The sequence below is a fragment of the Doryrhamphus excisus genome, unplaced genomic scaffold (assembly GCF_030265055.1).
Source record: "Doryrhamphus excisus isolate RoL2022-K1 unplaced genomic scaffold, RoL_Dexc_1.0 HiC_scaffold_25, whole genome shotgun sequence".
Classification (NCBI taxonomy): Eukaryota; Metazoa; Chordata; class Actinopteri; order Syngnathiformes; family Syngnathidae; genus Doryrhamphus; species Doryrhamphus excisus.
Genome location: NW_026652243.1, coordinates 606,299 through 628,602, shown reverse-complemented (window position 1 = coordinate 628,602; position 22,304 = coordinate 606,299). Strand labels below are relative to the sequence as shown.

The window sequence follows — 22,304 nt, the reverse complement described above, 5'->3', positions numbered from 1 at the left end:
AAACTAGACTCCAGCAAAAAGTGTCAAACAGCGCCCTTTGCTGTCAGGCAAGAGCAGAAACCATAAAAAGCTTACAGCACCTGGTATTCCCAGGCGGTCTCCCATCCAAGTACTAACCAGGCCCGCCCCTGCTTAGCGTCCGAGATCGGGCGTTTTCAGGGTAGTATGGCCGTAAGCTGCCAGATCAACTGAAAAGATCCTATTTGAAGGCGACGCAGGCCAAACTAGACTCCAGCAAAAAGTGTCAAACAGCGCCCTCTGCTGTCAGGAAAGAGCAGAAACCATAAAAAGCTTACAGCACCTGGTATTCCCAGGCGGTCTCCCATCCAAGCACTAACCAGGCCCACCCCTGCTTAGCTTCCGAGATCGGACGAGATCAGGCGTTTTAAGGGTAGTATGGCCGTAAGCTGCCAGGTCAACTGAAAAGATCCTATTTGAAGGTGACGCAGGCCAAACTAGACTCCAGCAAAAAGGGTCAAACAGCGCCCTCTGCTGTCAGGCAAGAGCAGAAACCATAAAAAGCTTACAGCACCTGGTATTCCCAGGCGGTCTCCCATCCAAGTACTAACCAGGCCCGCCCCTGCTTAGCTTCCGAGATCGGACGAGATCGGGCGTTTTCAGGGTAGTATGGCCGTAAGCTGCCAGGTCAACTGAAAAGATCCTATTTGAAGGTGACGCAGGCCAAACTAGACTCTGGCAAAAAGTGTCAAACAGCGCCCTTTGCTGTCAGGCAAGAGCAGAAACCATAAAAAGCTTACAGCACCTGGTATTCCCAGGCGGTCTCCCATCCAAGTACCAACCAGGCCCGCCCCTGCTTAGCGTCCGAGATCGGGCGTTTTCAGGGTAGTATGGCCGTAAGCTGCCAGATCAACTGAAAAGATCCTATTTGAAGGCGACGCAGGCCAAACTAGGCTCTGGCAAAAAGTGTCAAACAGCGCCTTTTGCTGTCAGGCAAGAGCAGAAACCATAAAAAGCTTACAGCACCTGGTATTCCCAGGCGGTCTCCCATCCAAGTACTAACCAGGTCCGCCCCTGCTTAGCTTCCGAGATCGGACGAGATCGGGCTTTTTCAGGGTAGTATGTCCGTAAGCTGCCAGGTCAACTGAAAATATCCTATTTGAAGGTGACGCAGGCCAAACTAGACTCCAGCAAAAAGGGTCAAACAGCGCCCTCTGCTGTCAGGCAAGAGCAGAAACCATAAAAAGCTTACAGCACCTGGTATTCCCAGGCGGTCTCCCATCCAAGTACTAACCAGGCCCGCCCCTGCTTAGCTTCCGAGATCGGACGAGATCGGGCGTTTTCAGGGTAGTATGGCCGTAAGCTGCCAGGTCAACTGAAAAGATCCTATTTGAAGGTGACGCAGGCCAAACTAGACTCTGGCAAAAAGTGTCAAACAGCGCCCTTTGCTGTCAGGCAAGAGCAGAAACCATAAAAAGCTTACAGCACCTGGTATTCCCAGGCGGTCTCCCATCCAAGTACTAACCAGGCCCGCCCCTGCTTAGCGTCCGAGATCGGGCGTTTTCAGGGTAGTTTGGCCGTAAGCTGCCAGGTCAACTGAAAAGATCCTATTTGAAGGCGACGCAGACCAAACTAGACTCCAGCAAAAAGTGTCAAACAGCGCCCTCTGCTGTCAGGCAAGAGCAGAAACCATAAAAAGCTTACAGCACCTGGTATTCCCAGGCGGTCTCCCATCCAAGCACTAACCAGGCCCGCCCCTGCTTAGCTTCCGAGATCGGACGAGATCAGGCGTTTTAAGGGTAGTATGGCCGTAAGCTGCCAGGTCAACTGAAAAGATCCTATTTGAAGGTGACGCAGGCCAAACTAGACTCCAGCAAAAAGGGTCAAACAGCGCCCTCTGCTGTCAGGCAAGAGCAGAAACCATAAAAAGCTTACAGCACCTGGTATTCCCAGGCGGTCTCCCATCCAAGTACTAACCAGGCCCGCCCCTGCTTAGCTTCCGAGATCGGACGAGATCGGGCGTTTTCAGGGTAGTATGGCCGTAAGCTGCCAGGTCAACTGAACAGATCCTATTTGAAGGTGACGCAGGCCAAACTAGACTCTGGCAAAAAGTGTCAAACAGCGCCCTTTGCTGTCAGGCAAGAGCAGAAACCATAAAAAGCTTACAGCACCTGGTATTCCCAGGCGGTCTCCCATCCAAGTACCAACCAGGCCCGCCCCTGCTTAGCGTCCGAGATCGGGCGTTTTCAGGGTAGTATGGCCGTAAGCTGCCAGATCAACTGAAAAGATCCTATTTGAAGGCGACGCAGGCCAAACTAGGCTCTGGCAAAAAGTGTCAAACAGCGCCTTTTGCTGTCAGGCAAGAGCAGAAACCATAAAAAGCTTACAGCACCTGGTATTCCCAGGCGGTCTCCCATCCAAGTACTAACCAGGTCCGCCCCTGCTTAGCTTCCGAGATCGGACGAGATCGGGCTTTTTCAGGGTAGTATGTCCGTAAGCTGCCAGGTCAACTGAAAATATCCTATTTGAAGGTGACGCAGGCCAAACTAGACTCCAGCAAAAAGGGTCAAACAGCGCCCTCTGCTGTCAGGCAAGAGCAGAAACCATAAAAAGCTTACAGCACCTGGTATTCCCAGGCGGTCTCCCATCCAAGTACTAACCAGGCCCGCCCCTGCTTAGCTTCCGAGATCGGACGAGATCGGGCGTTTTCAGGGTAGTATGGCCGTAAGCTGCCAGGTCAACTGAAAAGATCCTATTTGAAGGTGACGCAGGCCAAACTAGACTCTGGCAAAAAGTGTCAAACAGCGCCCTTTGCTGTCAGGCAAGAGCAGAAACCATAAAAAGCTTACAGCACCTGGTATTCCCAGGCGGTCTCCCATCCAAGTACTAACCAGGCCCGCCCCTGCTTAGCGTCCGAGATCGGGCGTTTTCAGGGTAGTTTGGCCGTAAGCTGCCAGGTCAACTGAAAAGATCCTATTTGAAGGCGACGCAGACCAAACTAGACTCCAGCAAAAAGTGTCAAACAGCGCCCTCTGCTGTCAGGCAAGAGCAGAAACCATAAAAAGCTTACAGCACCTGGTATTCCCAGGCGGTCTCCCATCCAAGTACTAACCAGGCCCACCCCTGCTTAGCTTCCGAGATCGGACGAGATCGGGCCTTTTCAGGGTAGTATGGCCGTAAGCTGCCAGGGCAACTGAAAAGATCCTATTTGAAGGCGACGCAGGCCAAACTAGACTCCAGCAAAAAGTGTCAAACAGCGCCCTCTGCTTTCAGGCAAGAGCAGAAACCATAAAAAGCTTACAGCACCTGGTATTCCCAGGCGGTCTCCCATCCAAGTACTAACCAGGCCCGCCCCTGCTTGCCTTCCGAGATCGGATGAGATCGGGCGTTTTCAGGGTAGTATGGCCGTAAGCTGCCAAGGCAACTGAAAAGATCCTATTTGAAGGCGACGCAGGCCAAACTAGACTCCAGCAAAAAGTGTCAAACAGCGCCCTCTGCTGTCAGTCAAGAGCAGAAACCATAAAAAGCTTACAGCACCTGGTATTCCCAGGCGGTCTCCCATCCAAGTACTAACCAGGCCCGCCCCTGCTTAGCTTCCGAGATCGGATGAGATCGGGCGTTTTCAGGGTAGTATGGCTGTAAGCTGCCAAGGCAACTGAAAAGATCCTATTTGAAGGCAACGCAGGCCAAACTAGACTCCAGCAAAAAGTGTCAAACAGCGCCCTTTGCTGTCAGGCAAGAGCAGAAACCATAAAAAGCTTACAGCACCTGGTATTCCCAGGCGGTCTCCCATCCAAGTACTAACCAGGCCCGCCCCTGCTTAGCGTCCGAGATCGGGCGTTTTCAGGGTAGTATGGCCGTAAGCTGCCAGATCAACTGAAAAGATCCTATTTGAAGGCGACGCAGGCCAAACTAGACTCCAGCAAAAAGTGTCAAACAGCGCCCTCTGCTGTCAGGAAAGAGCAGAAACCATAAAAAGCTTACAGCACCTGGTATTCCCAGGCGGTCTCCCATCCAAGCACTAACCAGGCCCGCCCCTGCTTAGCTTCCGAGATCGGACGAGATCAGGCGTTTTCAGGGTAGTATGGCCGTAAGCTGCCAGGTCAACTGAAAAGATCCTATTTGAAGGTGACGCAGGCCAAACTAGACTCTGGCAAAAAGTGTCAAACAGCGCCCTTTGCTGTCAGGCAAGAGCAGAAACCATAAAAAGCTTACAGCACCTGGTATTCCCAGGCGGTCTCCCATCCAAGTACTAACCAGGCCCGCCCCTGCTTAGCTTCCGAGATCGGATGAGATCGGGTGTTTTCAGGGTAGTATGGCTGTAAGCTGCCAAGGCAACTGAAAAGATCCTATTTGAAGGCAACGCAGGCCAAACTAGACTCCAGCAAAAAGTGTCAAACAGCGCCCTTTGCTGTCAGGCAAGAGCAGAAACCATAAAAAGCTTACAGCACCTGGTATTCCCAGGCGGTCTCCCATCCAAGTACTAACCAGGCCCGCCCCTGCTTAGCGTCCGAGATCGGGCGTTTTCAGGGTAGTATGGCCGTAAGCTGCCAGATCAACTGAAAAGATCCTATTTGAAGGCGACGCAGGCCAAACTAGACTCCAGCAAAAAGTGTCAAACAGCGCCCTCTGCTGTCAGGAAAGAGCAGAAACCATAAAAAGCTTACAGCACCTGGTATTCCCAGGCGGTCTCCCATCCAAGCACTAACCAGGCCCGCCCCTGCTTAGCTTCCGAGATCGGACGAGATCAGGCGTTTTAAGGGTAGTATGGCCGTAAGCTGCCAGGTCAACTGAAAAGATCCTATTTGAAGGTGACGCAGGCCAAACTAGACTCCAGCAAAAAGGGTCAAACAGCGCCCTCTGCTGTCAGGCAAGAGCAGAAACCATAAAAAGCTTACAGCACCTGGTATTCCCAGGCGGTCTCCCATCCAAGTACTAACCAGGCCCGCCCCTGCTTAGCTTCCGAGATCGGACGAGATCGGGCGTTTTCAGGGTAGTATGGCCGTAAGCTGCCAGGTCAACTGAAAAGATCCTATTTGAAGGTGACGCAGGCCAAACTAGACTCTGGCAAAAAGTGTCAAACAGCGCCCTTTGCTGTCAGGCAAGAGCAGAAACCATAAAAAGCTTACAGCACCTGGTATTCCCAGGCGGTCTCCCATCCAAGTACCAACCAGGCCCGCCCCTGCTTAGCGTCCGAGATCGGGCGTTTTCAGGGTAGTATGGCCGTAAGCTGCCAGATCAACTGAAAAGATCCTATTTGAAGGCGACGCAGGCCAAACTAGGCTCTGGCAAAAAGTGTCAAACAGCGCCTTTTGCTGTCAGGCAAGAGCAGAAACCATAAAAAGCTTACAGCACCTGGTATTCCCAGGCGGTCTCCCATCCAAGTACTAACCAGGTCCGCCCCTGCTTAGCTTCCGAGATCGGACGAGATCGGGCTTTTTCAGGGTAGTATGTCCGTAAGCTGCCAGGTCAACTGAAAATATCCTATTTGAAGGTGACGCAGGCCAAACTAGACTCCAGCAAAAAGGGTCAAACAGCGCCCTCTGCTGTCAGGCAAGAGCAGAAACCATAAAAAGCTTACAGCACCTGGTATTCCCAGGCGGTCTCCCATCCAAGTACTAACCAGGCCCGCCCCTGCTTAGCTTCCGAGATCGGACGAGATCGGGCGTTTTCAGGGTAGTATGGCCGTAAGCTGCCAGGTCAACTGAACAGATCCTATTTGAAGGTGACGCAGGCCAAACTAGACTCTGGCAAAAAGTGTCAAACAGCGCCCTTTGCTGTCAGGCAAGAGCAGAAACCATAAAAAGCTTACAGCACCTGGTATTCCCAGGCGGTCTCCCATCCAAGTACCAACCAGGCCCGCCCCTGCTTAGCGTCCGAGATCGGGCGTTTTCAGGGTAGTATGGCCGTAAGCTGCCAGATCAACTGAAAAGATCCTATTTGAAGGCGACGCAGGCCAAACTAGGCTCTGGCAAAAAGTGTCAAACAGCGCCTTTTGCTGTCAGGCAAGAGCAGAAACCATAAAAAGCTTACAGCACCTGGTATTCCCAGGCGGTCTCCCATCCAAGTACTAACCAGGTCCGCCCCTGCTTAGCTTCCGAGATCGGACGAGATCGGGCTTTTTCAGGGTAGTATGTCCGTAAGCTGCCAGGTCAACTGAAAATATCCTATTTGAAGGTGACGCAGGCCAAACTAGACTCCAGCAAAAAGGGTCAAACAGCGCCCTCTGCTGTCAGGCAAGAGCAGAAACCATAAAAAGCTTACAGCACCTGGTATTCCCAGGCGGTCTCCCATCCAAGTACTAACCAGGCCCGCCCCTGCTTAGCTTCCGAGATCGGACGAGATCGGGCGTTTTCAGGGTAGTATGGCCGTAAGCTGCCAGGTCAACTGAAAAGATCCTATTTGAAGGTGACGCAGGCCAAACTAGACTCTGGCAAAAAGTGTCAAACAGCGCCCTTTGCTGTCAGGCAAGAGCAGAAACCATAAAAAGCTTACAGCACCTGGTATTCCCAGGCGGTCTCCCATCCAAGTACTAACCAGGCCCGCCCCTGCTTAGCGTCCGAGATCGGGCGTTTTCAGGGTAGTTTGGCCGTAAGCTGCCAGGTCAACTGAAAAGATCCTATTTGAAGGCGACGCAGACCAAACTAGACTCCAGCAAAAAGTGTCAAACAGCGCCCTCTGCTGTCAGGCAAGAGCAGAAACCATAAAAAGCTTACAGCACCTGGTATTCCCAGGCGGTCTCCCATCCAAGTACTAACCAGGCCCACCCCTGCTTAGCTTCCGAGATCGGACGAGATCGGGCCTTTTCAGGGTAGTATGGCCGTAAGCTGCCAGGGCAACTGAAAAGATCCTATTTGAAGGCGACGCAGGCCAAACTAGACTCCAGCAAAAAGTGTCAAACAGCGCCCTCTGCTTTCAGGCAAGAGCAGAAACCATAAAAAGCTTACAGCACCTGGTATTCCCAGGCGGTCTCCCATCCAAGTACTAACCAGGCCCGCCCCTGCTTGCCTTCCGAGATCGGATGAGATCGGGCGTTTTCAGGGTAGTATGGCCGTAAGCTGCCAAGGCAACTGAAAAGATCCTATTTGAAGGCGACGCAGGCCAAACTAGACTCCAGCAAAAAGTGTCAAACAGCGCCCTCTGCTGTCAGTCAAGAGCAGAAACCATAAAAAGCTTACAGCACCTGGTATTCCCAGGCGGTCTCCCATCCAAGTACTAACCAGGCCCGCCCCTGCTTAGCTTCCGAGATCGGATGAGATCGGGCGTTTTCAGGGTAGTATGGCTGTAAGCTGCCAAGGCAACTGAAAAGATCCTATTTGAAGGCAACGCAGGCCAAACTAGACTCCAGCAAAAAGTGTCAAACAGCGCCCTTTGCTGTCAGGCAAGAGCAGAAACCATAAAAAGCTTACAGCACCTGGTATTCCCAGGCGGTCTCCCATCCAAGTACTAACCAGGCCCGCCCCTGCTTAGCGTCCGAGATCGGGCGTTTTCAGGGTAGTATGGCCGTAAGCTGCCAGATCAACTGAAAAGATCCTATTTGAAGGCGACGCAGGCCAAACTAGACTCCAGCAAAAAGTGTCAAACAGCGCCCTCTGCTGTCAGGAAAGAGCAGAAACCATAAAAAGCTTACAGCACCTGGTATTCCCAGGCGGTCTCCCATCCAAGCACTAACCAGGCCCGCCCCTGCTTAGCTTCCGAGATCGGACGAGATCAGGCGTTTTCAGGGTAGTATGGCCGTAAGCTGCCAGGTCAACTGAAAAGATCCTATTTGAAGGTGACGCAGGCCAAACTAGACTCTGGCAAAAAGTGTCAAACAGCGCCCTTTGCTGTCAGGCAAGAGCAGAAACCATAAAAAGCTTACAGCACCTGGTATTCCCAGGCGGTCTCCCATCCAAGTACTAACCAGGCCCGCCCCTGCTTAGCTTCCGAGATCGGATGAGATCGGGTGTTTTCAGGGTAGTATGGCTGTAAGCTGCCAAGGCAACTGAAAAGATCCTATTTGAAGGCAACGCAGGCCAAACTAGACTCCAGCAAAAAGTGTCAAACAGCGCCCTTTGCTGTCAGGCAAGAGCAGAAACCATAAAAAGCTTACAGCACCTGGTATTCCCAGGCGGTCTCCCATCCAAGTACTAACCAGGCCCGCCCCTGCTTAGCGTCCGAGATCGGGCGTTTTCAGGGTAGTATGGCCGTAAGCTGCCAGATCAACTGAAAAGATCCTATTTGAAGGCGACGCAGGCCAAACTAGACTCCAGCAAAAAGTGTCAAACAGCGCCCTCTGCTGTCAGGAAAGAGCAGAAACCATAAAAAGCTTACAGCACCTGGTATTCCCAGGCGGTCTCCCATCCAAGCACTAACCAGGCCCGCCCCTGCTTAGCTTCCGAGATCGGACGAGATCAGGCGTTTTAAGGGTAGTATGGCCGTAAGCTGCCAGGTCAACTGAAAAGATCCTATTTGAAGGTGACGCAGGCCAAACTAGACTCCAGCAAAAAGGGTCAAACAGCGCCCTCTGCTGTCAGGCAAGAGCAGAAACCATAAAAAGCTTACAGCACCTGGTATTCCCAGGCGGTCTCCCATCCAAGTACTAACCAGGCCCGCCCCTGCTTAGCTTCCGAGATCGGACGAGATCGGGCGTTTTCAGGGTAGTATGGCCGTAAGCTGCCAGGTCAACTGAAAAGATCCTATTTGAAGGTGACGCAGGCCAAACTAGACTCTGGCAAAAAGTGTCAAACAGCGCCCTTTGCTGTCAGGCAAGAGCAGAAACCATAAAAAGCTTACAGCACCTGGTATTCCCAGGCGGTCTCCCATCCAAGTACCAACCAGGCCCGCCCCTGCTTAGCGTCCGAGATCGGGCGTTTTCAGGGTAGTATGGCCGTAAGCTGCCAGATCAACTGAAAAGATCCTATTTGAAGGCGACGCAGGCCAAACTAGGCTCTGGCAAAAAGTGTCAAACAGCGCCTTTTGCTGTCAGGCAAGAGCAGAAACCATAAAAAGCTTACAGCACCTGGTATTCCCAGGCGGTCTCCCATCCAAGTACTAACCAGGTCCGCCCCTGCTTAGCTTCCGAGATCGGACGAGATCGGGCTTTTTCAGGGTAGTATGTCCGTAAGCTGCCAGGTCAACTGAAAATATCCTATTTGAAGGTGACGCAGGCCAAACTAGACTCCAGCAAAAAGGGTCAAACAGCGCCCTCTGCTGTCAGGCAAGAGCAGAAACCATAAAAAGCTTACAGCACCTGGTATTCCCAGGCGGTCTCCCATCCAAGTACTAACCAGGCCCGCCCCTGCTTAGCTTCCGAGATCGGACGAGATCGGGCGTTTTCAGGGTAGTATGGCCGTAAGCTGCCAGGTCAACTGAAAAGATCCTATTTGAAGGTGACGCAGGCCAAACTAGACTCTGGCAAAAAGTGTCAAACAGCGCCCTTTGCTGTCAGGCAAGAGCAGAAACCATAAAAAGCTTACAGCACCTGGTATTCCCAGGCGGTCTCCCATCCAAGTACTAACCAGGCCCGCCCCTGCTTAGCGTCCGAGATCGGGCGTTTTCAGGGTAGTTTGGCCGTAAGCTGCCAGGTCAACTGAAAAGATCCTATTTGAAGGCGACGCAGACCAAACTAGACTCCAGCAAAAAGTGTCAAACAGCGCCCTCTGCTGTCAGGCAAGAGCAGAAACCATAAAAAGCTTACAGCACCTGGTATTCCCAGGCGGTCTCCCATCCAAGTACTAACCAGGCCCGCCCCTGCTTAGCTTCCGAGATCGGGCGTTTTCAGGGTAGTATGGCCGTAAGCTGCCAAGGCAACTGAAAAGATCCTATTTGAAGGCGACGCAGGCCAAACTAGACTCCAGCAAAAAGTGTCAAACAGCGCCCTCTGCTGTCAGTCAAGAGCAGAAACCATAAAAAGCTTACAGCACCTGGTATTCCCAGGCGGTCTCCCATCCAAGTACTAACCAGGCCCGCCCCTGCTTAGCTTCCGAGATCGGATGAGATCGGGCGTTTTCAGGGTAGTATGGCTGTAAGCTGCCAAGGCAACTGAAAAGATCCTATTTGAAGGCAACGCAGGCCAAACTAGACTCCAGCAAAAAGTGTCAAACAGCGCCCTTTGCTGTCAGGCAAGAGCAGAAACCATAAAAAGCTTACAGCACCTGGTATTCCCAGGCGGTCTCCCATCCAAGTACTAACCAGGCCCGCCCCTGCTTAGCGTCCGAGATCGGGCGTTTTCAGGGTAGTATGGCCGTAAGCTGCCAGATCAACTGAAAAGATCCTATTTGAAGGCGACGCAGGCCAAACTAGACTCCAGCAAAAAGTGTCAAACAGCGCCCTCTGCTGTCAGGAAAGAGCAGAAACCATAAAAAGCTTACAGCACCTGGTATTCCCAGGCGGTCTCCCATCCAAGCACTAACCAGGCCCACCCCTGCTTAGCTTCCGAGATCGGACGAGATCAGGCGTTTTAAGGGTAGTATGGCCGTAAGCTGCCAGGTCAACTGAAAAGATCCTATTTGAAGGTGACGCAGGCCAAACTAGACTCCAGCAAAAAGGGTCAAACAGCGCCCTCTGCTGTCAGGCAAGAGCAGAAACCATAAAAAGCTTACAGCACCTGGTATTCCCAGGCGGTCTCCCATCCAAGTACTAACCAGGCCCGCCCCTGCTTAGCTTCCGAGATCGGACGAGATCGGGCGTTTTCAGGGTAGTATGGCCGTAAGCTGCCAGGTCAACTGAAAAGATCCTATTTGAAGGTGACGCAGGCCAAACTAGACTCTGGCAAAAAGTGTCAAACAGCGCCCTTTGCTGTCAGGCAAGAGCAGAAACCATAAAAAGCTTACAGCACCTGGTATTCCCAGGCGGTCTCCCATCCAAGTACCAACCAGGCCCGCCCCTGCTTAGCGTCCGAGATCGGGCGTTTTCAGGGTAGTATGGCCGTAAGCTGCCAGATCAACTGAAAAGATCCTATTTGAAGGCGACGCAGGCCAAACTAGGCTCTGGCAAAAAGTGTCAAACAGCGCCTTTTGCTGTCAGGCAAGAGCAGAAACCATAAAAAGCTTACAGCACCTGGTATTCCCAGGCGGTCTCCCATCCAAGTACTAACCAGGTCCGCCCCTGCTTAGCTTCCGAGATCGGACGAGATCGGGCTTTTTCAGGGTAGTATGTCCGTAAGCTGCCAGGTCAACTGAAAATATCCTATTTGAAGGTGACGCAGGCCAAACTAGACTCCAGCAAAAAGGGTCAAACAGCGCCCTCTGCTGTCAGGCAAGAGCAGAAACCATAAAAAGCTTACAGCACCTGGTATTCCCAGGCGGTCTCCCATCCAAGTACTAACCAGGCCCGCCCCTGCTTAGCTTCCGAGATCGGACGAGATCGGGCGTTTTCAGGGTAGTATGGCCGTAAGCTGCCAGGTCAACTGAAAAGATCCTATTTGAAGGTGACGCAGGCCAAACTAGACTCTGGCAAAAAGTGTCAAACAGCGCCCTTTGCTGTCAGGCAAGAGCAGAAACCATAAAAAGCTTACAGCACCTGGTATTCCCAGGCGGTCTCCCATCCAAGTACTAACCAGGCCCGCCCCTGCTTAGCGTCCGAGATCGGGCGTTTTCAGGGTAGTTTGGCCGTAAGCTGCCAGGTCAACTGAAAAGATCCTATTTGAAGGCGACGCAGACCAAACTAGACTCCAGCAAAAAGTGTCAAACAGCGCCCTCTGCTGTCAGGCAAGAGCAGAAACCATAAAAAGCTTACAGCACCTGGTATTCCCAGGCGGTCTCCCATCCAAGCACTAACCAGGCCCGCCCCTGCTTAGCTTCCGAGATCGGACGAGATCAGGCGTTTTAAGGGTAGTATGGCCGTAAGCTGCCAGGTCAACTGAAAAGATCCTATTTGAAGGTGACGCAGGCCAAACTAGACTCCAGCAAAAAGGGTCAAACAGCGCCCTCTGCTGTCAGGCAAGAGCAGAAACCATAAAAAGCTTACAGCACCTGGTATTCCCAGGCGGTCTCCCATCCAAGTACTAACCAGGCCCGCCCCTGCTTAGCTTCCGAGATCGGACGAGATCGGGCGTTTTCAGGGTAGTATGGCCGTAAGCTGCCAGGTCAACTGAAAAGATCCTATTTGAAGGTGACGCAGGCCAAACTAGACTCTGGCAAAAAGTGTCAAACAGCGCCCTTTGCTGTCAGGCAAGAGCAGAAACCATAAAAAGCTTACAGCACCTGGTATTCCCAGGCGGTCTCCCATCCAAGTACCAACCAGGCCCGCCCCTGCTTAGCGTCCGAGATCGGGCGTTTTCAGGGTAGTATGGCCGTAAGCTGCCAGATCAACTGAAAAGATCCTATTTGAAGGCGACGCAGGCCAAACTAGGCTCTGGCAAAAAGTGTCAAACAGCGCCTTTTGCTGTCAGGCAAGAGCAGAAACCATAAAAAGCTTACAGCACCTGGTATTCCCAGGCGGTCTCCCATCCAAGTACTAACCAGGTCCGCCCCTGCTTAGCTTCCGAGATCGGACGAGATCGGGCTTTTTCAGGGTAGTATGTCCGTAAGCTGCCAGGTCAACTGAAAATATCCTATTTGAAGGTGACGCAGGCCAAACTAGACTCCAGCAAAAAGGGTCAAACAGCGCCCTCTGCTGTCAGGCAAGAGCAGAAACCATAAAAAGCTTACAGCACCTGGTATTCCCAGGCGGTCTCCCATCCAAGTACTAACCAGGCCCGCCCCTGCTTAGCTTCCGAGATCGGACGAGATCGGGCGTTTTCAGGGTAGTATGGCCGTAAGCTGCCAGGTCAACTGAAAAGATCCTATTTGAAGGTGACGCAGGCCAAACTAGACTCTGGCAAAAAGTGTCAAACAGCGCCCTTTGCTGTCAGGCAAGAGCAGAAACCATAAAAAGCTTACAGCACCTGGTATTCCCAGGCGGTCTCCCATCCAAGTACTAACCAGGCCCGCCCCTGCTTAGCGTCCGAGATCGGGCGTTTTCAGGGTAGTTTGGCCGTAAGCTGCCAGGTCAACTGAAAAGATCCTATTTGAAGGCGACGCAGACCAAACTAGACTCCAGCAAAAAGTGTCAAACAGCGCCCTCTGCTGTCAGGCAAGAGCAGAAACCATAAAAAGCTTACAGCACCTGGTATTCCCAGGCGGTCTCCCATCCAAGTACTAACCAGGCCCACCCCTGCTTAGCTTCCGAGATCGGACGAGATCGGGCCTTTTCAGGGTAGTATGGCCGTAAGCTGCCAGGGCAACTGAAAAGATCCTATTTGAAGGCGACGCAGGCCAAACTAGACTCCAGCAAAAAGTGTCAAACAGCGCCCTCTGCTTTCAGGCAAGAGCAGAAACCATAAAAAGCTTACAGCACCTGGTATTCCCAGGCGGTCTCCCATCCAAGTACTAACCAGGCCCGCCCCTGCTTGCCTTCCGAGATTGGATGAGATCGGGCGTTTTCAGGGTAGTATGGCCGTAAGCTGCCAAGGCAACTGAAAAGATCCTATTTGAAGGCGACGCAGGCCAAACTAGACTCCAGCAAAAAGTGTCAAACAGCGCCCTCTGCTGTCAGTCAAGAGCAGAAACCATAAAAAGCTTACAGCACCTGGTATTCCCAGGCGGTCTCCCATCCAAGTACTAACCAGGCCCGCCCCTGCTTAGCTTCCGAGATCGGATGAGATCGGGCGTTTTCAGGGTAGTATGGCTGTAAGCTGCCAAGGCAACTGAAAAGATCCTATTTGAAGGCAACGCAGGCCAAACTAGACTCCAGCAAAAAGTGTCAAACAGCGCCCTTTGCTGTCAGGCAAGAGCAGAAACCATAAAAAGCTTACAGCACCTGGTATTCCCAGGCGGTCTCCCATCCAAGTACTAACCAGGCCCGCCCCTGCTTAGCGTCCGAGATCGGGCGTTTTCAGGGTAGTATGGCCGTAAGCTGCCAGATCAACTGAAAAGATCCTATTTGAAGGCGACGCAGGCCAAACTAGACTCCAGCAAAAAGTGTCAAACAGCGCCCTCTGCTGTCAGGAAAGAGCAGAAACCATAAAAAGCTTACAGCACCTGGTATTCCCAGGCGGTCTCCCATCCAAGCACTAACCAGGCCCGCCCCTGCTTAGCTTCCGAGATCGGACGAGATCAGGCGTTTTAAGGGTAGTATGGCCGTAAGCTGCCAGGTCAACTGAAAAGATCCTATTTGAAGGTGACGCAGGCCAAACTAGACTCCAGCAAAAAGGGTCAAACAGCGCCCTCTGCTGTCAGGCAAGAGCAGAAACCATAAAAAGCTTACAGCACCTGGTATTCCCAGGCGGTCTCCCATCCAAGTACTAACCAGGCCCGCCCCTGCTTAGCTTCCGAGATCGGACGAGATCGGGCTTTTTCAGGGTAGTATGTCCGTAAGCTGCCAGGTCAACTGAAAATATCCTATTTGAAGGTGACGCAGGCCAAACTAGACTCCAGCAAAAAGGGTCAAACAGCGCCCTCTGCTGTCAGGCAAGAGCAGAAACCATAAAAAGCTTACAGCACCTGGTATTCCCAGGCGGTCTCCCATCCAAGTACTAACCAGGCCCGCCCCTGCTTAGCTTCCGAGATCGGACGAGATCGGGCGTTTTCAGGGTAGTATGGCCGTAAGCTGCCAGGTCAACTGAAAAGATCCTATTTGAAGGTGACGCAGGCCAAACTAGACTCTGGCAAAAAGTGTCAAACAGCGCCCTTTGCTGTCAGGCAAGAGCAGAAACCATAAAAAGCTTACAGCACCTGGTATTCCCAGGCGGTCTCCCATCCAAGTACTAACCAGGCCCGCCCCTGCTTAGCGTCCGAGATCGGGCGTTTTCAGGGTAGTTTGGCCGTAAGCTGCCAGGTCAACTGAAAAGATCCTATTTGAAGGCGACGCAGACCAAACTAGACTCCAGCAAAAAGTGTCAAACAGCGCCCTCTGCTGTCAGGCAAGAGCAGAAACCATAAAAAGCTTACAGCACCTGGTATTCCCAGGCGGTCTCCCATCCAAGCACTAACCAGGCCCGCCCCTGCTTAGCTTCCGAGATCGGACGAGATCAGGCGTTTTAAGGGTAGTATGGCCGTAAGCTGCCAGGTCAACTGAAAAGATCCTATTTGAAGGTGACGCAGGCCAAACTAGACTCCAGCAAAAAGGGTCAAACAGCGCCCTCTGCTGTCAGGCAAGAGCAGAAACCATAAAAAGCTTACAGCACCTGGTATTCCCAGGCGGTCTCCCATCCAAGTACTAACCAGGCCCGCCCCTGCTTAGCTTCCGAGATCGGACGAGATCGGGCGTTTTCAGGGTAGTATGGCCGTAAGCTGCCAGGTCAACTGAAAAGATCCTATTTGAAGGTGACGCAGGCCAAACTAGACTCTGGCAAAAAGTGTCAAACAGCGCCCTTTGCTGTCAGGCAAGAGCAGAAACCATAAAAAGCTTACAGCACCTGGTATTCCCAGGCGGTCTCCCATCCAAGTACCAACCAGGCCCGCCCCTGCTTAGCGTCCGAGATCGGGCGTTTTCAGGGTAGTATGGCCGTAAGCTGCCAGATCAACTGAAAAGATCCTATTTGAAGGCGACGCAGGCCAAACTAGGCTCTGGCAAAAAGTGTCAAACAGCGCCTTTTGCTGTCAGGCAAGAGCAGAAACCATAAAAAGCTTACAGCACCTGGTATTCCCAGGCGGTCTCCCATCCAAGTACTAACCAGGTCCGCCCCTGCTTAGCTTCCGAGATCGGACGAGATCGGGCTTTTTCAGGGTAGTATGTCCGTAAGCTGCCAGGTCAACTGAAAATATCCTATTTGAAGGTGACGCAGGCCAAACTAGACTCCAGCAAAAAGGGTCAAACAGCGCCCTCTGCTGTCAGGCAAGAGCAGAAACCATAAAAAGCTTACAGCACCTGGTATTCCCAGGCGGTCTCCCATCCAAGTACTAACCAGGCCCGCCCCTGCTTAGCTTCCGAGATCGGACGAGATCGGGCGTTTTCAGGGTAGTATGGCCGTAAGCTGCCAGGTCAACTGAAAAGATCCTATTTGAAGGTGACGCAGGCCAAACTAGACTCTGGCAAAAAGTGTCAAACAGCGCCCTTTGCTGTCAGGCAAGAGCAGAAACCATAAAAAGCTTACAGCACCTGGTATTCCCAGGCGGTCTCCCATCCAAGTACTAACCAGGCCCGCCCCTGCTTAGCGTCCGAGATCGGGCGTTTTCAGGGTAGTTTGGCCGTAAGCTGCCAGGTCAACTGAAAAGATCCTATTTGAAGGCGACGCAGACCAAACTAGACTCCAGCAAAAAGTGTCAAACAGCGCCCTCTGCTGTCAGGCAAGAGCAGAAACCATAAAAAGCTTACAGCACCTGGTATTCCCAGGCGGTCTCCCATCCAAGTACTAACCAGGCCCACCCCTGCTTAGCTTCCGAGATCGGACGAGATCGGGCCTTTTCAGGGTAGTATGGCCGTAAGCTGCCAGGGCAACTGAAAAGATCCTATTTGAAGGCGACGCAGGCCAAACTAGACTCCAGCAAAAAGTGTCAAACAGCGCCCTCTGCTTTCAGGCAAGAGCAGAAACCATAAAAAGCTTACAGCACCTGGTATTCCCAGGCGGTCTCCCATCCAAGTACTAACCAGGCCCGCCCCTGCTTGCCTTCCGAGATCGGATGAGATCGGGCGTTTTCAGGGTAGTATGGCCGTAAGCTGCCAAGGCAACTGAAAAGATCCTATTTGAAGGCGACGCAGGCCAAACTAGACTCCAGCAAAAAGTGTCAAACAGCGCCCTCTGCTGTCAGTCAAGAGCAGAAACCATAAAAAGCTTACAGCACCTGGTATTCCCAGGCGGTCTCCCATCCAAGTACTAACCAGGCCCGCCCCTGCTTAGCTTCCGAGATCGGATGAGATCGGGCGTTTTCAGGGTAGTATGGCTGTAAGCTGCCAAGGCAACTGAAAAGATCCTATTTGAAGGCAACGCAGGCCAAACTAGACTCCAGCAAAAAGTGTCAAACAGCGCCCTTTGCTGTCAGGCAAGAGCAGAAACCATAAAAAGCTTACAGCACCTGGTATTCCCAGGCGGTCTCCCATCCAAGTACTAACCAGGCCCGCCCCTGCTTAGCGTCCGAGATCGGGCGTTTTCAGGGTAGTATGGCCGTAAGCTGCCAGATCAACTGAAAAGATCCTATTTGAAGGCGACGCAGGCCAAACTAGACTCCAGCAAAAAGTGTCAAACAGCGCCCTCTGCTGTCAGGAAAGAGCAGAAACCATAAAAAGCTTACAGCACCTGGTATTCCCAGGCGGTCTCCCATCCAAGCACTAACCAGGCCCGCCCCTGCTTAGCTTCCGAGATCGGACGAGATCAGGCGTTTTAAGGGTAGTATGGCCGTAAGCTGCCAGGTCAACTGAAAAGATCCTATTTGAAGGTGACGCAGGCCAAACTAGACTCCAGCAAAAAGGGTCAAACAGCGCCCTCTGCTGTCAGGCAAGAGCAGAAACCATAAAAAGCTTACAGCACCTGGTATTCCCAGGCGGTCTCCCATCCAAGTACTAACCAGGCCCGCCCCTGCTTAGCTTCCGAGATCGGACGAGATCGGGCGTTTTCAGGGTAGTATGGCCGTAAGCTGCCAGGTCAACTGAAAAGATCCTATTTGAAGGTGACGCAGGCCAAACTAGACTCTGGCAAAAAGTGTCAAACAGCGCCCTTTGCTGTCAGGCAAGAGCAGAAACCATAAAAAGCTTACAGCACCTGGTATTCCCAGGCGGTCTCCCATCCAAGTACCAACCAGGCCCGCCCCTGCTTAGCGTCCGAGATCGGGCGTTTTCAGGGTAGTATGGCCGTAAGCTGCCAGATCAACTGAAAAGATCCTATTTGAAGGCGACGCAGGCCAAACTAGGCTCTGGCAAAAAGTGTCAAACAGCGCCCTCTGCTGTCAGGCAAGAGCAGAAACCATAAAAAGCTTACAGCACCTGGTATTCCCAGGCGGTCTCCCATCCAAGTACTAACCAGGCCCACCCCTGCTTAGCTTCCGAGATCGGACGAGATCGGGCCTTTTCAGGGTAGTATGGCCGTAAGCTGCCAGGGCAACTGAAAAGATCCTATTTGAAGGCGACGCAGGCCAAACTAGACTCCAGCAAAAAGTGTCAAACAGCGCCCTCTGCTTTCAGGCAAGAGCAGAAACCATAAAAAGCTTACAGCACCTGGTATTCCCAGGCGGTCTCCCATCCAAGTACTAACCAGGCCCGCCCCTGCTTAGCTTCCGAGATCGGATGAGATCGGGCGTTTTCAGGGTAGTATGGCCGTAAGCTGCCAAGGCAACTGAAAAGATCCTATTTGAAGGCGACGCAGGCCAAACTAGACTCCAGCAAAAAGTGTCAAACAGCGCCCTCTGCTGTCAGTCAAGAGCAGAAACCATAAAAAGCTTACAGCACCTGGTATTCCCAGGCGGTCTCCCATCCAAGTACTAACCAGGCCCGCCCCTGCTTAGCTTCCGAGATCGGATGAGATAGGGTGTTTTCAGGGTAGTATGGCTGTAAGCTGCCAAGGCAACTGAAAAGATCCTATTTGAAGGCAACGCAGGCCAAACTAGACTCCAGCAAAAAGTGTCAAACAGCGCCCTTTGCTGTCAGGCAAGAGCAGAAACCATAAAAAGCTTACAGCACCTGGTATTCCCAGGCGGTCTCCCATCCAAGTACTAACCAGGCCCGCCCCTGCTTAGCGTCCGAGATCGGGCGTTTTCAGGGTAGTATGGCCGTAAGCTGCCAGATCAACTGAAAAGATCCTATTTGAAGGCGACGCAGGCCAAACTAGACTCCAGCAAAAAGTGTCAAACAGCGCCCTCTGCTGTCAGGAAAGAGCAGAAACCATAAAAAGCTTACAGCACCTGGTATTCCCAGGCGGTCTCCCATCCAAGCACTAACCAGGCCCGCCCCTGCTTAGCTTCCGAGATCGGACGAGATCAGGCGTTTTAAGGGTAGTATGGCCGTAAGCTGCCAGGTCAACTGAAAAGATCCTATTTGAAGGTGACGCAGGCCAAACTAGACTCCAGCAAAAAGGGTCAAACAGCGCCCTCTGCTGTCAGGCAAGAGCAGAAACCATAAAAAGCTTACAGCACCTGGTATTCCCAGGCGGTCTCCCATCCAAGTACTAACCAGGCCCGCCCCTGCTTAGCTTCCGAGATCGGACGAGATCGGGCGTTTTCAGGGTAGTATGGCCGTAAGCTGCCAGGTCAACTGAAAAGATCCTATTTGAAGGTGACGCAGGCCAAACTAGACTCTGGCAAAAAGTGTCAAACAGCGCCCTTTGCTGTCAGGCAAGAGCAGAAACCATAAAAAGCTTACAGCACCTGGTATTCCCAGGCGGTCTCCCATCCAAGTACCAACCAGGCCCGCCCCTGCTTAGCGTCCGAGATCGGGCGTTTTCAGGGTAGTATGGCCGTAAGCTGCCAGATCAACTGAAAAGATCCTATTTGAAGGCGACGCAGGCCAAACTAGGCTCTGGCAAAAAGTGTCAAACAGCGCCTTTTGCTGTCAGGCAAGAGCAGAAACCATAAAAAGCTTACAGCACCTGGTATTCCCAGGCGGTCTCCCATCCAAGTACTAACCAGGTCCGCCCCTGCTTAGCTTCCGAGATCGGACGAGATCGGGCTTTTTCAGGGTAGTATGTCCGTAAGCTGCCAGGTCAACTGAAAATATCCTATTTGAAGGTGACGCAGGCCAAACTAGACTCCAGCAAAAAGGGTCAAACAGCGCCCTCTGCTGTCAGGCAAGAGCAGAAACCATAAAAAGCTTACAGCACCTGGTATTCCCAGGCGGTCTCCCATCCAAGTACTAACCAGGCCCGCCCCTGCTTAGCTTCCGAGATCGGACGAGATCGGGCGTTTTCAGGGTAGTATGGCCGTAAGCTGCCAGGTCAACTGAAAAGATCCTATTTGAAGGTGACGCAGGCCAAACTAGACTCTGGCAAAAAGTGTCAAACAGCGCCCTTTGCTGTCAGGCAAGAGCAGAAACCATAAAAAGCTTACAGCACCTGGTATTCCCAGGCGGTCTCCCATCCAAGTACTAACCAGGCCCGCCCCTGCTTAGCGTCCGAGATCGGGCGTTTTCAGGGTAGTTTGGCCGTAAGCTGCCAGGTCAACTGAAAAGATCCTATTTGAAGGCGACGCAGACCAAACTAGACTCCAGCAAAAAGTGTCAAACAGCGCCCTCTGCTGTCAGGCAAGAGCAGAAACCATAAAAAGCTTACAGCACCTGGTATTCCCAGGCGGTCTCCCATCCAAGTACTAACCAGGCCCGCCCCTGCTTAGCTTCCGAGATCGGGCGTTTTCAGGGTAGTATGGCCGTAAGCTGCCAAGGCAACTGAAAAGATCCTATTTGAAGGCGACGCAGGCCAAACTAGACTCCAGCAAAAAGTGTCAAACAGCGCCCTCTGCTGTCAGTCAAGAGCAGAAACCATAAAAAGCTTACAGCACCTGGTATTCCCAGGCGGTCTCCCATCCAAGTACTAACCAGGCCCGCCCCTGCTTAGCTTCCGAGATCGGATGAGATCGGGCGTTTTCAGGGTAGTATGGCTGTAAGCTGCCAAGGCAACTGAAAAGATCCTATTTGAAGGCAACGCAGGCCAAACTAGACTCCAGCAAAAAGTGTCAAACAGCGCCCTTTGCTGTCAGGCAAGAGCAGAAACCATAAAAAGCTTACAGCACCTGGTATTCCCAGGCGGTCTCCCATCCAAGTACTAACCAGGCCCGCCCCTGCTTAGCGTCCGAGATCGGGCGTTTTCAGGGTAGTATGGCCGTAAGCTGCCAGATCAACTGAAAAGATCCTATTTGAAGGCGACGCAGGCCAAACTAGACTCCAGCAAAAAGTGTCAAACAGCGCCCTCTGCTGTCAGGAAAGAGCAGAAACCATAAAAAGCTTACAGCACCTGGTATTCCCAGGCGGTCTCCCATCCAAGCACTAACCAGGCCCGCCCCTGCTTAGCTTCCGAGATCGGACGAGATCAGGCGTTTTAAGGGTAGTATGGCCGTAAGCTGCCAGGTCAACTGAAAAGATCCTATTTGAAGGTGACGCAGGCCAAACTAGACTCCAGCAAAAAGGGTCAAACAGCGCCCTCTGCTGTCAGGCAAGAGCAGAAACCATAAAAAGCTTACAGCACCTGGTATTCCCAGGCGGTCTCCCATCCAAGTACTAACCAGGCCCGCCCCTGCTTAGCTTCCGAGATCGGACGAGATCGGGCGTTTTCAGGGTAGTATGGCCGTAAGCTGCCAGGTCAACTGAAAAGATCCTATTTGAAGGTGACGCAGGCCAAACTAGACTCTGGCAAAAAGTGTCAAACAGCGCCCTTTGCTGTCAGGCAAGAGCAGAAACCATAAAAAGCTTACAGCACCTGGTATTCCCAGGCGGTCTCCCATCCAAGTACCAACCAGGCCCGCCCCTGCTTAGCGTCCGAGATCGGGCGTTTTCAGGGTAGTATGGCCGTAAGCTGCCAGATCAACTGAAAAGATCCTATTTGAAGGCGACGCAGGCCAAACTAGGCTCTGGCAAAAAGTGTCAAACAGCGCCTTTTGCTGTCAGGCAAGAGCAGAAACCATAAAAAGCTTACAGCACCTGGTATTCCCAGGCGGTCTCCCATCCAAGTACTAACCAGGTCCGCCCCTGCTTAGCTTCCGAGATCGGACGAGATCGGGCTTTTTCAGGGTAGTATGTCCGTAAGCTGCCAGGTCAACTGAAAATATCCTATTTGAAGGTGACGCAGGCCAAACTAGACTCCAGCAAAAAGGGTCAAACAGCGCCCTCTGCTGTCAGGCAAGAGCAGAAACCATAAAAAGCTTACAGCACCTGGTATTCCCAGGCGGTCTCCCATCCAAGTACTAACCAGGCCCGCCCCTGCTTAGCTTCCGAGATCGGACGAGATCGGGCGTTTTCAGGGTAGTATGGCCGTAAGCTGCCAGGTCAACTGAAAAGATCCTATTTGAAGGTGACGCAGGCCAAACTAGACTCTGGCAAAAAGTGTCAAACAGCGCCCTTTGCTGTCAGGCAAGAGCAGAAACCATAAAAAGCTTACAGCACCTGGTATTCCCAGGCGGTCTCCCATCCAAGTACTAACCAGGCCCGCCCCTGCTTAGCGTCCGAGATCGGGCGTTTTCAGGGTAGTTTGGCCGTAAGCTGCCAGGTCAACTGAAAAGATCCTATTTGAAGGCGACGCAGACCAAACTAGACTCCAGCAAAAAGTGTCAAACAGCGCCCTCTGCTGTCAGGCAAGAGCAGAAACCATAAAAAGCTTACAGCACCTGGTATTCCCAGGCGGTCTCCCATCCAAGTACTAACCAGGCCCGCCCCTGCTTAGCTTCCGAGATCGGGCGTTTTCAGGGTAGTATGGCCGTAAGCTGCCAAGGCAACTGAAAAGATCCTATTTGAAGGCGACGCAGGCCAAACTA

At 52.4% G+C, this 22,304-nt stretch overlaps 64 non-coding genes and 34 pseudogenes across 64 annotated transcripts; all 98 read right to left on the bottom strand.

The window, feature by feature from the left end:
- Positions 1 to 68: 68 nt before the first annotated feature.
- LOC131112525 (5S ribosomal RNA) lies at positions 69 to 177 on the bottom strand (annotated as a pseudogene).
- A 112-nt stretch (positions 178 to 289) lies between these two features.
- Positions 290 to 408, bottom strand: LOC131117813 (5S ribosomal RNA). Its single transcript, XR_009125019.1, has one exon. It is a non-coding gene; the product is annotated as a 5S ribosomal RNA (ribosomal RNA).
- Positions 409 to 520: 112 nt separating this feature from the next.
- Positions 521 to 639, bottom strand: LOC131114565 (5S ribosomal RNA). Its single transcript, XR_009121871.1, has one exon. It is a non-coding gene; the product is annotated as a 5S ribosomal RNA (ribosomal RNA).
- A 112-nt stretch (positions 640 to 751) lies between these two features.
- On the bottom strand, positions 752 to 860 carry LOC131113333 (5S ribosomal RNA; annotated as a pseudogene).
- A 112-nt stretch (positions 861 to 972) lies between these two features.
- LOC131118594 (5S ribosomal RNA) lies at positions 973 to 1,091 on the bottom strand. Its single transcript, XR_009125756.1, has one exon. It is a non-coding gene; the product is annotated as a 5S ribosomal RNA (ribosomal RNA).
- Positions 1,092 to 1,203: 112 nt separating this feature from the next.
- Positions 1,204 to 1,322, bottom strand: LOC131114564 (5S ribosomal RNA). Its single transcript, XR_009121869.1, has one exon. It is a non-coding gene; the product is annotated as a 5S ribosomal RNA (ribosomal RNA).
- A 112-nt stretch (positions 1,323 to 1,434) lies between these two features.
- On the bottom strand, positions 1,435 to 1,543 carry LOC131113170 (5S ribosomal RNA; annotated as a pseudogene).
- Positions 1,544 to 1,655: 112 nt separating this feature from the next.
- On the bottom strand, positions 1,656 to 1,774 carry LOC131118084 (5S ribosomal RNA). The gene has a single exon (XR_009125255.1). It is a non-coding gene; the product is annotated as a 5S ribosomal RNA (ribosomal RNA).
- Positions 1,775 to 1,886: 112 nt separating this feature from the next.
- On the bottom strand, positions 1,887 to 2,005 carry LOC131114563 (5S ribosomal RNA). Its single transcript, XR_009121868.1, has one exon. It is a non-coding gene; the product is annotated as a 5S ribosomal RNA (ribosomal RNA).
- A 112-nt stretch (positions 2,006 to 2,117) lies between these two features.
- LOC131113332 (5S ribosomal RNA) lies at positions 2,118 to 2,226 on the bottom strand (annotated as a pseudogene).
- Positions 2,227 to 2,338: 112 nt separating this feature from the next.
- On the bottom strand, positions 2,339 to 2,457 carry LOC131118593 (5S ribosomal RNA). Its single transcript, XR_009125755.1, has one exon. It is a non-coding gene; the product is annotated as a 5S ribosomal RNA (ribosomal RNA).
- A 112-nt stretch (positions 2,458 to 2,569) lies between these two features.
- Positions 2,570 to 2,688, bottom strand: LOC131114562 (5S ribosomal RNA). The gene has a single exon (XR_009121867.1). It is a non-coding gene; the product is annotated as a 5S ribosomal RNA (ribosomal RNA).
- Positions 2,689 to 2,800: 112 nt separating this feature from the next.
- LOC131113169 (5S ribosomal RNA) lies at positions 2,801 to 2,909 on the bottom strand (annotated as a pseudogene).
- Positions 2,910 to 3,021: 112 nt separating this feature from the next.
- On the bottom strand, positions 3,022 to 3,140 carry LOC131116331 (5S ribosomal RNA). The gene has a single exon (XR_009123584.1). It is a non-coding gene; the product is annotated as a 5S ribosomal RNA (ribosomal RNA).
- Positions 3,141 to 3,252: 112 nt separating this feature from the next.
- On the bottom strand, positions 3,253 to 3,371 carry LOC131116136 (5S ribosomal RNA). Its single transcript, XR_009123397.1, has one exon. It is a non-coding gene; the product is annotated as a 5S ribosomal RNA (ribosomal RNA).
- A 112-nt stretch (positions 3,372 to 3,483) lies between these two features.
- Positions 3,484 to 3,602, bottom strand: LOC131116399 (5S ribosomal RNA). Its single transcript, XR_009123648.1, has one exon. It is a non-coding gene; the product is annotated as a 5S ribosomal RNA (ribosomal RNA).
- A 112-nt stretch (positions 3,603 to 3,714) lies between these two features.
- LOC131112524 (5S ribosomal RNA) lies at positions 3,715 to 3,823 on the bottom strand (annotated as a pseudogene).
- Positions 3,824 to 3,935: 112 nt separating this feature from the next.
- On the bottom strand, positions 3,936 to 4,054 carry LOC131117580 (5S ribosomal RNA). Its single transcript, XR_009124793.1, has one exon. It is a non-coding gene; the product is annotated as a 5S ribosomal RNA (ribosomal RNA).
- A 112-nt stretch (positions 4,055 to 4,166) lies between these two features.
- Positions 4,167 to 4,285, bottom strand: LOC131114281 (5S ribosomal RNA). The gene has a single exon (XR_009121596.1). It is a non-coding gene; the product is annotated as a 5S ribosomal RNA (ribosomal RNA).
- A 112-nt stretch (positions 4,286 to 4,397) lies between these two features.
- Positions 4,398 to 4,506, bottom strand: LOC131112523 (5S ribosomal RNA; annotated as a pseudogene).
- A 112-nt stretch (positions 4,507 to 4,618) lies between these two features.
- Positions 4,619 to 4,737, bottom strand: LOC131118083 (5S ribosomal RNA). Its single transcript, XR_009125254.1, has one exon. It is a non-coding gene; the product is annotated as a 5S ribosomal RNA (ribosomal RNA).
- Positions 4,738 to 4,849: 112 nt separating this feature from the next.
- Positions 4,850 to 4,968, bottom strand: LOC131114561 (5S ribosomal RNA). The gene has a single exon (XR_009121866.1). It is a non-coding gene; the product is annotated as a 5S ribosomal RNA (ribosomal RNA).
- A 112-nt stretch (positions 4,969 to 5,080) lies between these two features.
- LOC131113331 (5S ribosomal RNA) lies at positions 5,081 to 5,189 on the bottom strand (annotated as a pseudogene).
- Positions 5,190 to 5,301: 112 nt separating this feature from the next.
- On the bottom strand, positions 5,302 to 5,420 carry LOC131118592 (5S ribosomal RNA). Its single transcript, XR_009125754.1, has one exon. It is a non-coding gene; the product is annotated as a 5S ribosomal RNA (ribosomal RNA).
- Positions 5,421 to 5,532: 112 nt separating this feature from the next.
- Positions 5,533 to 5,651, bottom strand: LOC131114560 (5S ribosomal RNA). The gene has a single exon (XR_009121865.1). It is a non-coding gene; the product is annotated as a 5S ribosomal RNA (ribosomal RNA).
- Positions 5,652 to 5,763: 112 nt separating this feature from the next.
- On the bottom strand, positions 5,764 to 5,872 carry LOC131113330 (5S ribosomal RNA; annotated as a pseudogene).
- Positions 5,873 to 5,984: 112 nt separating this feature from the next.
- LOC131118591 (5S ribosomal RNA) lies at positions 5,985 to 6,103 on the bottom strand. Its single transcript, XR_009125753.1, has one exon. It is a non-coding gene; the product is annotated as a 5S ribosomal RNA (ribosomal RNA).
- A 112-nt stretch (positions 6,104 to 6,215) lies between these two features.
- Positions 6,216 to 6,334, bottom strand: LOC131114559 (5S ribosomal RNA). The gene has a single exon (XR_009121863.1). It is a non-coding gene; the product is annotated as a 5S ribosomal RNA (ribosomal RNA).
- Positions 6,335 to 6,446: 112 nt separating this feature from the next.
- On the bottom strand, positions 6,447 to 6,555 carry LOC131113168 (5S ribosomal RNA; annotated as a pseudogene).
- Positions 6,556 to 6,667: 112 nt separating this feature from the next.
- LOC131116330 (5S ribosomal RNA) lies at positions 6,668 to 6,786 on the bottom strand. The gene has a single exon (XR_009123583.1). It is a non-coding gene; the product is annotated as a 5S ribosomal RNA (ribosomal RNA).
- Positions 6,787 to 6,898: 112 nt separating this feature from the next.
- LOC131116135 (5S ribosomal RNA) lies at positions 6,899 to 7,017 on the bottom strand. The gene has a single exon (XR_009123396.1). It is a non-coding gene; the product is annotated as a 5S ribosomal RNA (ribosomal RNA).
- A 112-nt stretch (positions 7,018 to 7,129) lies between these two features.
- Positions 7,130 to 7,248, bottom strand: LOC131116387 (5S ribosomal RNA). Its single transcript, XR_009123636.1, has one exon. It is a non-coding gene; the product is annotated as a 5S ribosomal RNA (ribosomal RNA).
- Positions 7,249 to 7,360: 112 nt separating this feature from the next.
- On the bottom strand, positions 7,361 to 7,469 carry LOC131112520 (5S ribosomal RNA; annotated as a pseudogene).
- A 112-nt stretch (positions 7,470 to 7,581) lies between these two features.
- Positions 7,582 to 7,700, bottom strand: LOC131117577 (5S ribosomal RNA). Its single transcript, XR_009124791.1, has one exon. It is a non-coding gene; the product is annotated as a 5S ribosomal RNA (ribosomal RNA).
- Positions 7,701 to 7,812: 112 nt separating this feature from the next.
- Positions 7,813 to 7,931, bottom strand: LOC131113201 (5S ribosomal RNA). The gene has a single exon (XR_009121470.1). It is a non-coding gene; the product is annotated as a 5S ribosomal RNA (ribosomal RNA).
- A 112-nt stretch (positions 7,932 to 8,043) lies between these two features.
- Positions 8,044 to 8,152, bottom strand: LOC131112519 (5S ribosomal RNA; annotated as a pseudogene).
- Positions 8,153 to 8,264: 112 nt separating this feature from the next.
- LOC131118082 (5S ribosomal RNA) lies at positions 8,265 to 8,383 on the bottom strand. The gene has a single exon (XR_009125253.1). It is a non-coding gene; the product is annotated as a 5S ribosomal RNA (ribosomal RNA).
- A 112-nt stretch (positions 8,384 to 8,495) lies between these two features.
- On the bottom strand, positions 8,496 to 8,614 carry LOC131114558 (5S ribosomal RNA). The gene has a single exon (XR_009121862.1). It is a non-coding gene; the product is annotated as a 5S ribosomal RNA (ribosomal RNA).
- A 112-nt stretch (positions 8,615 to 8,726) lies between these two features.
- Positions 8,727 to 8,835, bottom strand: LOC131113329 (5S ribosomal RNA; annotated as a pseudogene).
- A 112-nt stretch (positions 8,836 to 8,947) lies between these two features.
- Positions 8,948 to 9,066, bottom strand: LOC131118589 (5S ribosomal RNA). Its single transcript, XR_009125751.1, has one exon. It is a non-coding gene; the product is annotated as a 5S ribosomal RNA (ribosomal RNA).
- A 112-nt stretch (positions 9,067 to 9,178) lies between these two features.
- On the bottom strand, positions 9,179 to 9,297 carry LOC131114557 (5S ribosomal RNA). Its single transcript, XR_009121861.1, has one exon. It is a non-coding gene; the product is annotated as a 5S ribosomal RNA (ribosomal RNA).
- Positions 9,298 to 9,409: 112 nt separating this feature from the next.
- Positions 9,410 to 9,518, bottom strand: LOC131113167 (5S ribosomal RNA; annotated as a pseudogene).
- Positions 9,519 to 9,630: 112 nt separating this feature from the next.
- LOC131111763 (5S ribosomal RNA) lies at positions 9,631 to 9,739 on the bottom strand (annotated as a pseudogene).
- A 112-nt stretch (positions 9,740 to 9,851) lies between these two features.
- LOC131116375 (5S ribosomal RNA) lies at positions 9,852 to 9,970 on the bottom strand. Its single transcript, XR_009123625.1, has one exon. It is a non-coding gene; the product is annotated as a 5S ribosomal RNA (ribosomal RNA).
- A 112-nt stretch (positions 9,971 to 10,082) lies between these two features.
- Positions 10,083 to 10,191, bottom strand: LOC131112518 (5S ribosomal RNA; annotated as a pseudogene).
- Positions 10,192 to 10,303: 112 nt separating this feature from the next.
- On the bottom strand, positions 10,304 to 10,422 carry LOC131117812 (5S ribosomal RNA). The gene has a single exon (XR_009125018.1). It is a non-coding gene; the product is annotated as a 5S ribosomal RNA (ribosomal RNA).
- Positions 10,423 to 10,534: 112 nt separating this feature from the next.
- On the bottom strand, positions 10,535 to 10,653 carry LOC131114556 (5S ribosomal RNA). Its single transcript, XR_009121860.1, has one exon. It is a non-coding gene; the product is annotated as a 5S ribosomal RNA (ribosomal RNA).
- Positions 10,654 to 10,765: 112 nt separating this feature from the next.
- On the bottom strand, positions 10,766 to 10,874 carry LOC131113328 (5S ribosomal RNA; annotated as a pseudogene).
- A 112-nt stretch (positions 10,875 to 10,986) lies between these two features.
- Positions 10,987 to 11,105, bottom strand: LOC131118588 (5S ribosomal RNA). Its single transcript, XR_009125750.1, has one exon. It is a non-coding gene; the product is annotated as a 5S ribosomal RNA (ribosomal RNA).
- A 112-nt stretch (positions 11,106 to 11,217) lies between these two features.
- On the bottom strand, positions 11,218 to 11,336 carry LOC131114553 (5S ribosomal RNA). The gene has a single exon (XR_009121858.1). It is a non-coding gene; the product is annotated as a 5S ribosomal RNA (ribosomal RNA).
- A 112-nt stretch (positions 11,337 to 11,448) lies between these two features.
- LOC131113166 (5S ribosomal RNA) lies at positions 11,449 to 11,557 on the bottom strand (annotated as a pseudogene).
- A 112-nt stretch (positions 11,558 to 11,669) lies between these two features.
- On the bottom strand, positions 11,670 to 11,788 carry LOC131118081 (5S ribosomal RNA). Its single transcript, XR_009125252.1, has one exon. It is a non-coding gene; the product is annotated as a 5S ribosomal RNA (ribosomal RNA).
- A 112-nt stretch (positions 11,789 to 11,900) lies between these two features.
- Positions 11,901 to 12,019, bottom strand: LOC131114552 (5S ribosomal RNA). Its single transcript, XR_009121857.1, has one exon. It is a non-coding gene; the product is annotated as a 5S ribosomal RNA (ribosomal RNA).
- A 112-nt stretch (positions 12,020 to 12,131) lies between these two features.
- LOC131113327 (5S ribosomal RNA) lies at positions 12,132 to 12,240 on the bottom strand (annotated as a pseudogene).
- Positions 12,241 to 12,352: 112 nt separating this feature from the next.
- On the bottom strand, positions 12,353 to 12,471 carry LOC131118587 (5S ribosomal RNA). Its single transcript, XR_009125749.1, has one exon. It is a non-coding gene; the product is annotated as a 5S ribosomal RNA (ribosomal RNA).
- Positions 12,472 to 12,583: 112 nt separating this feature from the next.
- LOC131114551 (5S ribosomal RNA) lies at positions 12,584 to 12,702 on the bottom strand. Its single transcript, XR_009121856.1, has one exon. It is a non-coding gene; the product is annotated as a 5S ribosomal RNA (ribosomal RNA).
- Positions 12,703 to 12,814: 112 nt separating this feature from the next.
- On the bottom strand, positions 12,815 to 12,923 carry LOC131113165 (5S ribosomal RNA; annotated as a pseudogene).
- Positions 12,924 to 13,035: 112 nt separating this feature from the next.
- LOC131116329 (5S ribosomal RNA) lies at positions 13,036 to 13,154 on the bottom strand. The gene has a single exon (XR_009123582.1). It is a non-coding gene; the product is annotated as a 5S ribosomal RNA (ribosomal RNA).
- Positions 13,155 to 13,266: 112 nt separating this feature from the next.
- On the bottom strand, positions 13,267 to 13,385 carry LOC131117885 (5S ribosomal RNA). Its single transcript, XR_009125088.1, has one exon. It is a non-coding gene; the product is annotated as a 5S ribosomal RNA (ribosomal RNA).
- Positions 13,386 to 13,497: 112 nt separating this feature from the next.
- Positions 13,498 to 13,616, bottom strand: LOC131116363 (5S ribosomal RNA). The gene has a single exon (XR_009123613.1). It is a non-coding gene; the product is annotated as a 5S ribosomal RNA (ribosomal RNA).
- A 112-nt stretch (positions 13,617 to 13,728) lies between these two features.
- LOC131112517 (5S ribosomal RNA) lies at positions 13,729 to 13,837 on the bottom strand (annotated as a pseudogene).
- Positions 13,838 to 13,949: 112 nt separating this feature from the next.
- On the bottom strand, positions 13,950 to 14,068 carry LOC131118080 (5S ribosomal RNA). The gene has a single exon (XR_009125251.1). It is a non-coding gene; the product is annotated as a 5S ribosomal RNA (ribosomal RNA).
- A 112-nt stretch (positions 14,069 to 14,180) lies between these two features.
- LOC131117965 (5S ribosomal RNA) lies at positions 14,181 to 14,299 on the bottom strand. Its single transcript, XR_009125162.1, has one exon. It is a non-coding gene; the product is annotated as a 5S ribosomal RNA (ribosomal RNA).
- A 112-nt stretch (positions 14,300 to 14,411) lies between these two features.
- LOC131114550 (5S ribosomal RNA) lies at positions 14,412 to 14,530 on the bottom strand. The gene has a single exon (XR_009121855.1). It is a non-coding gene; the product is annotated as a 5S ribosomal RNA (ribosomal RNA).
- Positions 14,531 to 14,642: 112 nt separating this feature from the next.
- LOC131113164 (5S ribosomal RNA) lies at positions 14,643 to 14,751 on the bottom strand (annotated as a pseudogene).
- A 112-nt stretch (positions 14,752 to 14,863) lies between these two features.
- LOC131118079 (5S ribosomal RNA) lies at positions 14,864 to 14,982 on the bottom strand. Its single transcript, XR_009125250.1, has one exon. It is a non-coding gene; the product is annotated as a 5S ribosomal RNA (ribosomal RNA).
- A 112-nt stretch (positions 14,983 to 15,094) lies between these two features.
- Positions 15,095 to 15,213, bottom strand: LOC131114549 (5S ribosomal RNA). The gene has a single exon (XR_009121854.1). It is a non-coding gene; the product is annotated as a 5S ribosomal RNA (ribosomal RNA).
- Positions 15,214 to 15,325: 112 nt separating this feature from the next.
- On the bottom strand, positions 15,326 to 15,434 carry LOC131113326 (5S ribosomal RNA; annotated as a pseudogene).
- Positions 15,435 to 15,546: 112 nt separating this feature from the next.
- Positions 15,547 to 15,665, bottom strand: LOC131118586 (5S ribosomal RNA). Its single transcript, XR_009125748.1, has one exon. It is a non-coding gene; the product is annotated as a 5S ribosomal RNA (ribosomal RNA).
- Positions 15,666 to 15,777: 112 nt separating this feature from the next.
- Positions 15,778 to 15,896, bottom strand: LOC131114548 (5S ribosomal RNA). The gene has a single exon (XR_009121853.1). It is a non-coding gene; the product is annotated as a 5S ribosomal RNA (ribosomal RNA).
- Positions 15,897 to 16,008: 112 nt separating this feature from the next.
- On the bottom strand, positions 16,009 to 16,117 carry LOC131113163 (5S ribosomal RNA; annotated as a pseudogene).
- A 112-nt stretch (positions 16,118 to 16,229) lies between these two features.
- On the bottom strand, positions 16,230 to 16,348 carry LOC131116328 (5S ribosomal RNA). The gene has a single exon (XR_009123581.1). It is a non-coding gene; the product is annotated as a 5S ribosomal RNA (ribosomal RNA).
- A 112-nt stretch (positions 16,349 to 16,460) lies between these two features.
- Positions 16,461 to 16,579, bottom strand: LOC131116133 (5S ribosomal RNA). The gene has a single exon (XR_009123394.1). It is a non-coding gene; the product is annotated as a 5S ribosomal RNA (ribosomal RNA).
- A 112-nt stretch (positions 16,580 to 16,691) lies between these two features.
- On the bottom strand, positions 16,692 to 16,810 carry LOC131116351 (5S ribosomal RNA). Its single transcript, XR_009123602.1, has one exon. It is a non-coding gene; the product is annotated as a 5S ribosomal RNA (ribosomal RNA).
- Positions 16,811 to 16,922: 112 nt separating this feature from the next.
- On the bottom strand, positions 16,923 to 17,031 carry LOC131112516 (5S ribosomal RNA; annotated as a pseudogene).
- Positions 17,032 to 17,143: 112 nt separating this feature from the next.
- Positions 17,144 to 17,262, bottom strand: LOC131118078 (5S ribosomal RNA). Its single transcript, XR_009125249.1, has one exon. It is a non-coding gene; the product is annotated as a 5S ribosomal RNA (ribosomal RNA).
- A 112-nt stretch (positions 17,263 to 17,374) lies between these two features.
- Positions 17,375 to 17,493, bottom strand: LOC131114547 (5S ribosomal RNA). Its single transcript, XR_009121852.1, has one exon. It is a non-coding gene; the product is annotated as a 5S ribosomal RNA (ribosomal RNA).
- A 112-nt stretch (positions 17,494 to 17,605) lies between these two features.
- Positions 17,606 to 17,714, bottom strand: LOC131113325 (5S ribosomal RNA; annotated as a pseudogene).
- Positions 17,715 to 17,826: 112 nt separating this feature from the next.
- Positions 17,827 to 17,945, bottom strand: LOC131116325 (5S ribosomal RNA). The gene has a single exon (XR_009123579.1). It is a non-coding gene; the product is annotated as a 5S ribosomal RNA (ribosomal RNA).
- A 112-nt stretch (positions 17,946 to 18,057) lies between these two features.
- Positions 18,058 to 18,176, bottom strand: LOC131114414 (5S ribosomal RNA). Its single transcript, XR_009121725.1, has one exon. It is a non-coding gene; the product is annotated as a 5S ribosomal RNA (ribosomal RNA).
- A 112-nt stretch (positions 18,177 to 18,288) lies between these two features.
- Positions 18,289 to 18,407, bottom strand: LOC131116258 (5S ribosomal RNA). Its single transcript, XR_009123513.1, has one exon. It is a non-coding gene; the product is annotated as a 5S ribosomal RNA (ribosomal RNA).
- A 112-nt stretch (positions 18,408 to 18,519) lies between these two features.
- On the bottom strand, positions 18,520 to 18,628 carry LOC131112515 (5S ribosomal RNA; annotated as a pseudogene).
- A 112-nt stretch (positions 18,629 to 18,740) lies between these two features.
- On the bottom strand, positions 18,741 to 18,859 carry LOC131118077 (5S ribosomal RNA). Its single transcript, XR_009125248.1, has one exon. It is a non-coding gene; the product is annotated as a 5S ribosomal RNA (ribosomal RNA).
- Positions 18,860 to 18,971: 112 nt separating this feature from the next.
- LOC131114546 (5S ribosomal RNA) lies at positions 18,972 to 19,090 on the bottom strand. The gene has a single exon (XR_009121851.1). It is a non-coding gene; the product is annotated as a 5S ribosomal RNA (ribosomal RNA).
- Positions 19,091 to 19,202: 112 nt separating this feature from the next.
- Positions 19,203 to 19,311, bottom strand: LOC131113323 (5S ribosomal RNA; annotated as a pseudogene).
- Positions 19,312 to 19,423: 112 nt separating this feature from the next.
- LOC131118585 (5S ribosomal RNA) lies at positions 19,424 to 19,542 on the bottom strand. The gene has a single exon (XR_009125747.1). It is a non-coding gene; the product is annotated as a 5S ribosomal RNA (ribosomal RNA).
- A 112-nt stretch (positions 19,543 to 19,654) lies between these two features.
- On the bottom strand, positions 19,655 to 19,773 carry LOC131114545 (5S ribosomal RNA). Its single transcript, XR_009121850.1, has one exon. It is a non-coding gene; the product is annotated as a 5S ribosomal RNA (ribosomal RNA).
- Positions 19,774 to 19,885: 112 nt separating this feature from the next.
- Positions 19,886 to 19,994, bottom strand: LOC131113162 (5S ribosomal RNA; annotated as a pseudogene).
- A 112-nt stretch (positions 19,995 to 20,106) lies between these two features.
- Positions 20,107 to 20,215, bottom strand: LOC131111762 (5S ribosomal RNA; annotated as a pseudogene).
- Positions 20,216 to 20,327: 112 nt separating this feature from the next.
- Positions 20,328 to 20,446, bottom strand: LOC131116339 (5S ribosomal RNA). Its single transcript, XR_009123591.1, has one exon. It is a non-coding gene; the product is annotated as a 5S ribosomal RNA (ribosomal RNA).
- Positions 20,447 to 20,558: 112 nt separating this feature from the next.
- On the bottom strand, positions 20,559 to 20,667 carry LOC131112514 (5S ribosomal RNA; annotated as a pseudogene).
- Positions 20,668 to 20,779: 112 nt separating this feature from the next.
- On the bottom strand, positions 20,780 to 20,898 carry LOC131118075 (5S ribosomal RNA). The gene has a single exon (XR_009125246.1). It is a non-coding gene; the product is annotated as a 5S ribosomal RNA (ribosomal RNA).
- Positions 20,899 to 21,010: 112 nt separating this feature from the next.
- LOC131114544 (5S ribosomal RNA) lies at positions 21,011 to 21,129 on the bottom strand. Its single transcript, XR_009121849.1, has one exon. It is a non-coding gene; the product is annotated as a 5S ribosomal RNA (ribosomal RNA).
- A 112-nt stretch (positions 21,130 to 21,241) lies between these two features.
- On the bottom strand, positions 21,242 to 21,350 carry LOC131113322 (5S ribosomal RNA; annotated as a pseudogene).
- Positions 21,351 to 21,462: 112 nt separating this feature from the next.
- Positions 21,463 to 21,581, bottom strand: LOC131118584 (5S ribosomal RNA). Its single transcript, XR_009125746.1, has one exon. It is a non-coding gene; the product is annotated as a 5S ribosomal RNA (ribosomal RNA).
- Positions 21,582 to 21,693: 112 nt separating this feature from the next.
- On the bottom strand, positions 21,694 to 21,812 carry LOC131114542 (5S ribosomal RNA). The gene has a single exon (XR_009121847.1). It is a non-coding gene; the product is annotated as a 5S ribosomal RNA (ribosomal RNA).
- Positions 21,813 to 21,924: 112 nt separating this feature from the next.
- Positions 21,925 to 22,033, bottom strand: LOC131113160 (5S ribosomal RNA; annotated as a pseudogene).
- Positions 22,034 to 22,145: 112 nt separating this feature from the next.
- Positions 22,146 to 22,254, bottom strand: LOC131111760 (5S ribosomal RNA; annotated as a pseudogene).
- Positions 22,255 to 22,304: the final 50 nt, after the last annotated feature.